Below are 5990 nucleotides of genomic sequence, written 5' to 3' on the forward strand. Positions count from 1 at the left end.
TGAACTAGAACTGAACTAGAACTGAACTAGAACTGAACTAGAACTGAACTAGAACTGAACTAGAACTGAACTAGAACTGAACTAGAACTGAGCTAGAACTGAACTAGGGTTGAAGTTGAATGAATTCAAATTTATTTCAGGATCTTTCGAATGTCTTTCAAAAATATAAATTTTGCTACAATTTTTCTAGTATCGTTATCAACAGTAACTAATCTTTTCGCACAAAACTTTTGTTTGCTTTTGCGAGCTAAAAAAAAAAACAAACTCAATATAAATTGTTCCCATTGTCTCTATTGCTATTGTATTTAACATTAGCAGAAGAAATATTATTATTGTTTGTTATCAACTCTACATAACAATTTGTTTGATTTTTATTATGGTGTCTGACAGAAATTTTCTAACAGCTAAAAAAAGCAAGATATAAAAATAAGCTTAAAGCCAAAAACAGAAAAAAACTTTAATATCCTTAAAAAATGTTTGCTCAAATAAGCACAGTCATGCTTAAACCTGACTAAACATATTCAAAATTCAATTTGCTTTGTTATGGGTTATTGACATCAACATACATGTCAGTTTGTGTTATGCTAACAATTGAACATTAACATGGTTTCTGTTTTTTTCTCCATGCTCATACCTGCTATTTAGCTTCTTGCTTAAATTTTTTTTATTTATATCTCCACCCTCTTTTCTTTTTTGATTTTATTTTTCTCTTATGCTTTAGCAAGCATGTGCTTGCATATGTTATCATTAGACTATGTATTTGTATTCTGACTTAAATAAATTAAATGGATTAGGGTTATTGTTGTTGGCGTTAGAGCTTTTATTTGTTTTGAGAAAAAGCTGAACTAAGGTGTTTTTTTGCTTGTGTGTATGTGTGTGTTTGAGTGCTTTTTCGAAGGATGTTAATTTAAGCTGAGAAAAGCCTAACTTATGTTTATATTAGTAAATGATTATGCACAGTCAGTAAACAAAGTACTTTTTTAGCTTCTGCAAGAAAAAAAACTGAGCTAGGGCGATATATAAGCTGTAGGTTAAGTTAAGAAAAGGAATCTCGTTATAGAAAGGATAATAAAAGATGTGAAATGATACCGGTAACAAAATAAGCTAAAGAGTATTTAAGAAATTTATAAAATCAATATATAAAAGGTTAAAATTTGAAGAAAATATTATCAGAAACGACGATTTGAAAAAAATCCTTAGTTTTCCAGTTTATGTTTTTGCCAAACATCCAATAAGTTTGCCCCTACCTGTACTAAACTAATTTTTCATCATATTTGATGTGTAATCGATTGTAAGGATAAAACAGACTAAGAGATAGCGGCTGAGAGAAAATAAAACAAAAGAAACATTATTATATAGTCAAGCATTATTGATAACATGTAAATGTATGCATGTACAGGGAAGCACACACACACATACACTCAACATACCTATTCATACATAATATAAATGTAAGAGTGCTTAATAAACTTATTCATGCTTAAATAAGTTAAGCGAATAACACAGTAAAATCAAAAATTTAACAATGAAGAGAGAGAGAGAAGGGTAGAGGAAAATCCATCCTCTTATAATAAAAATGCTGAGTGTTTACTTTAATATTAAATTACCACAATCAACAAAAAGGCAAAGGAGATAGAGAAAAAACAAAATGATTGTTATTCACGTATTTGTACTACAACAAAAGCGAACGGAAAAGGAACAACAGCAATAACAACCTTTCATTAAACGAGTTATATTCTTTGTTTTTTTTTTTTTTTTGTAACTCAAAGGTGAAAATGTTTCGCTTATGCAATTAATCATTTTCATAAGATCTTTTTAAGGGCAACAACAAACCAAAGTATCTCAAAGCAAAAAGTTCAATTACCAATTCCAGGTATTACAATGTTACATAATAGCGTGTAACATTGTGATGTCAAAAACAGAAACGCATTTTCCTGGAAGTAATTCCGAATAACATCACTCCAAAAATACTAAGATCTAACTTGGACTAATGCCAGACAGTGGTAAAGAAAGTACTCCAGAGTTTTACTTCCCTCTGCACATGCAGTACATTCATCTCAATCTACACCCCCACTTCTGTATAGCTTTGCCCAAAATCATGTATGACCACTCAGAATACTCAGGTGCTATCATTATTAATTCAGACTTGATTGTCCAGAGGAGAAGTCTTGTTTTGTTCTTCTTCTCATCTTGTTCTTGGGCCCATCCCATAAGATCTTTGTGGCTCAAGCTCTTGATTTCCCGCTTTACTATGTCACATTTAATAACTATTTCCTCGAATATCGTTTCATCTATGTTATTTAAATACCGGGTGGAAAATGAGAGGAAAATAGAAAATAGAATAGGTATATGTTATCATTGCCTTGATTCAGCACCATTGCAAACAATGTTGATAATCGTATTGAGAGTTGAAGTTTTTCTGATATAAGATACATATTCTCGGGCGAGATCCTGCATCAGCGATGTAGTTTTATTTGGATAATCTCCATCATGGTCATTCATTCAATTGTCTTCCAGAGGGTTATTGATCACCTCATGGGTCTTTGTTTTCGATTCCTACGGATAGCCAGAAGTGGCAATTAATGCAGTGTGTTCTCTTGATGGAACTGTGGTGTGTTTATCAAGCTTAGCTTAAGCAGCCTTACCAATTTTCTGTCTTCTGGTGTGGGAGTGATTTTATCCCCATTTTAAGGATTTGACTACCCAACTACCAACCAGTACTGGCTAACGATGCTGGTTTTTTCCGTCTTAGGTAATTTAGTGTTCCTGCCGGGGTATATTTCGACAGCCTTATTAATTAGTGTCTTCCTAATTTTGGAAAGGGCAGCTGCACATTTTGCTTTCGAGTTAGTAATAACGTCAGTAGTGTCCACTGATCATATGATCTTAGGTATTTAAGTGTCCTTTACGAAGTTTTTTGTAACAGCCCTTAGAATCGAAACCTTCTAAATTTATATATGACAACTTTAGAGGCCCTACCTTTAATAAGGATAGTGTTCCTAAAAAACTTTTCACGTTAAGCATTTTGACATTCAAGAGTTTTCAGTAAACGTACATTAACCAAATTACCGTCCCAATCTTTTATGCATACAGTGAACAGTGACGCCGTCCTAGAGAGGAGGTATACTTTCCACTTAGTTCTTTAAGGTGTAAACACATTGGTAAGATGCTATATGTGATTGTTGAAAATATATTTTATTTGATTGTGCTGGTCTATTGGATTATGTCTATCGTACTTCCGGCATCCTACACTGCAGCTTTAGCGTAAAATGGCGGCTCTTTTTCTTTTCCACTGTCTAGCCTCTCCTTTCTCGTTTTTCTGGGCTTCTTTTAAGATGACACTAACTTCGTGCTCGTCTTCGAAATATCTGGCTCAGCGATGTCACCCATACCTATGGAGCTTCGTGGGTTAGTTAGTCAGTTAGTTAGTTAGTTAGTTAGTTAGTTAGTTAGTTAGTTAGTTAGTTAGTTAGTTAGTTAGTTAGTTAGTTAGTTAGTTAGTTAGTTAGTTAGTTAGTTAGTAAGTTAGTTAGTTAGTTAGTTAGTTAGTTAGTTAGTTAGTTAGTTAGTTAGTTAGTTAGTTAGTTAGTTAGTTAGTTAGTTAGTTAGTTAGCTAGTTAGTTAGTTAGTTAGTTAGTTAGTTAGTTAGTTAGTTAGTTAGTTAGTTAGTTAGTTAGTTAGTTAAATAGTTAGTTAGTTAGTTAGTTAGTTAGTTAGTTAGTCAGTTAGTTAGTTAGTTAGTTAGTTAGTTGGTTAGTTAGTTAGAAGTCTAAATAACGTACAAATAAGTTATTTCGTTATTGTAGGTTCATCCCTTTTTCCTTGGCCAACAGTGCGTATGCGTATTATTTTATGCATATTCGAGATACATATACAGTATACGTCGAGTTGTACTTTGTAAACGTTGTACATACGAATTGATTTAATTTTTCTGCTACCAAAATATGTACATATGTATGTACGTAGGTTGTTAAAACAGAACACTGCCTCAATTATTTATTTATTTGTTTTTGTTAAAATATATTATGTATTGTTGTTTCAGCATTATTTACATTTGATTGTTGATATTTTTGTTTAAATATTTTGTTTTTTATTTTTTTCTTGATTATCATTATTTTATAAACTGTTTTTATTTTATTTATTTATTTATTTATTTGTATCAGCAATTAAACAAAACAAAAAAAAACTACAATTATTTTACAAACTATATTTTACATTTAGTTTGAAAAATAATACTTTGATTTATTTGGGAATATTTGATAAATAATATAATTTGTAAAAAAGTTAACTGGAGTATTGATGTTAAAATATTTAAAACAAATTTAATACTTAATATTCATAGTTATTATTTGGAAAAATTGTAGAATTGTTTAACTAGAAACTAAACAATTATAAAAAATTTCATTTCTAGGAATTAAATATGAAATTTAGAAATTTATTTTTAATTTGTAAAAGAGAGGATTTAATTGAAAATGGAAAATTTTAACTTAAAATTTAATGTTGGTTTGTTTAGTTTATGGAAGTTTTATGTTGGATAAATTTTTGTTTATAAATTTTAATTATTTTATTATACTATTATTAACAAAGGAAAATTTATTTTCTTTAAGATAGCTTTTATCTAGAAAAATTTCTAACTTTAAAGTCAGTTTCGTCTTTTTGAGAAGGAAATTGTCTTCTCGACAAGACAGACCGTTAAACTCTTTCCTAACCTTAAATATATTGTTGCTGTATTGTAAAATAGGAAATGAAATAACAAAAAAGTTTTCTTTTGTTTTCAAGTGTTTCTTTGAACAATTGTTATTTTATTATGCTTTTATGGTAATAATAGGCCTATTTTTTGTATTTTCTTATATTTTATATTTTTTTCTAAAAACTTATTTTGCTTTATTGTTTTTAAACAATTGTTTGTTATGTAAGCAATTTTTGTACCCTACACTATTGCATTTTAAGAAAAGAACATGATATGATGCTTTTATTCTGCTGTTTAAAAAAAATTATTTTAGATACACGCCAACTTCGATCATTAAGTTAATTTATTCGATGATAGATATATACAGTCTACTTTGCAAAATAAGTCAGATGTCAGTAAAGGATACCACATGTGACGTCCGGTAGGTGAACACTTAATGCTGTAGTCCGCTAGACTGAAGGTGTTGGGCTCGATTCCAATCTGAGACTTTGGTCTATTTTCAAACTAACTCAGTATAGGGTACCACACAACCACTCTTCACCACTTATTATCTTGCTTTTTTTCAGTGTGTAACTATGGTATTTAAACTGGGAACAATAATAGAAAAAAATATAAATAATAAAAAACACATAAAAACAAAAAGTATGGGTCGAGTAAAAATAAAAAGAACAATATATCTGAATGTAAAAAGGTTATTCAAAGGCAATAAAAACAATTAAATGTAGATTCTTACAATTTTTTACTTAAAAGTGTTGAAAATGTGTACAAATTTCAATTATTTACAATTGAAGGAAATATAACTGGCAACGTGAAACATGTCAAGAAAGCCACGACAACAGGAAATTAATGAAATCCAAGATATTAAAATTGAATTGTTTTTACAATTAAGGGATTTGATCAATTACGTGAAAAATTTTATTAAAAGGAAAATATAAAGATACATTGTCAAAAATGAGGATTCTTTTAACGTTTTGTTATATTCAGTTTTAGTTCAACTCAAGTTAGGTTCTAGATCAGTTCTAGTTCAGTTCTAGTTCAGTTCTAGTTCAGTTCTAGTTCAGTTCTAGTTCAGTTCTAGTTCAGTTCTAGTTCAGTTCTAGTTCAGTTCTAGTTTAGTTTTAGTTTAGTTCTAGTTTAGTTCTAGTTTAGTTCTAGTTTAGTTCTAGTTTAGTTCTAGTTTAGCTCTAGTTTAGTTCTAGTTTAGTTCTAGTTCAGTTCTAGTTCAGTTCTAGTTCAGTTCTAGTTCAGTTCTAGTTCAGTTCTAGTTCAGTTCTAGTTCAGTTCTAGTTCAGTTCTAGTT

The sequence above is a fragment of the Lucilia cuprina genome, chromosome 5 (genome assembly GCF_022045245.1).
Source record: "Lucilia cuprina isolate Lc7/37 chromosome 5, ASM2204524v1, whole genome shotgun sequence".
NCBI classification, from domain to species: Eukaryota; Metazoa; Arthropoda; class Insecta; order Diptera; family Calliphoridae; genus Lucilia; species Lucilia cuprina.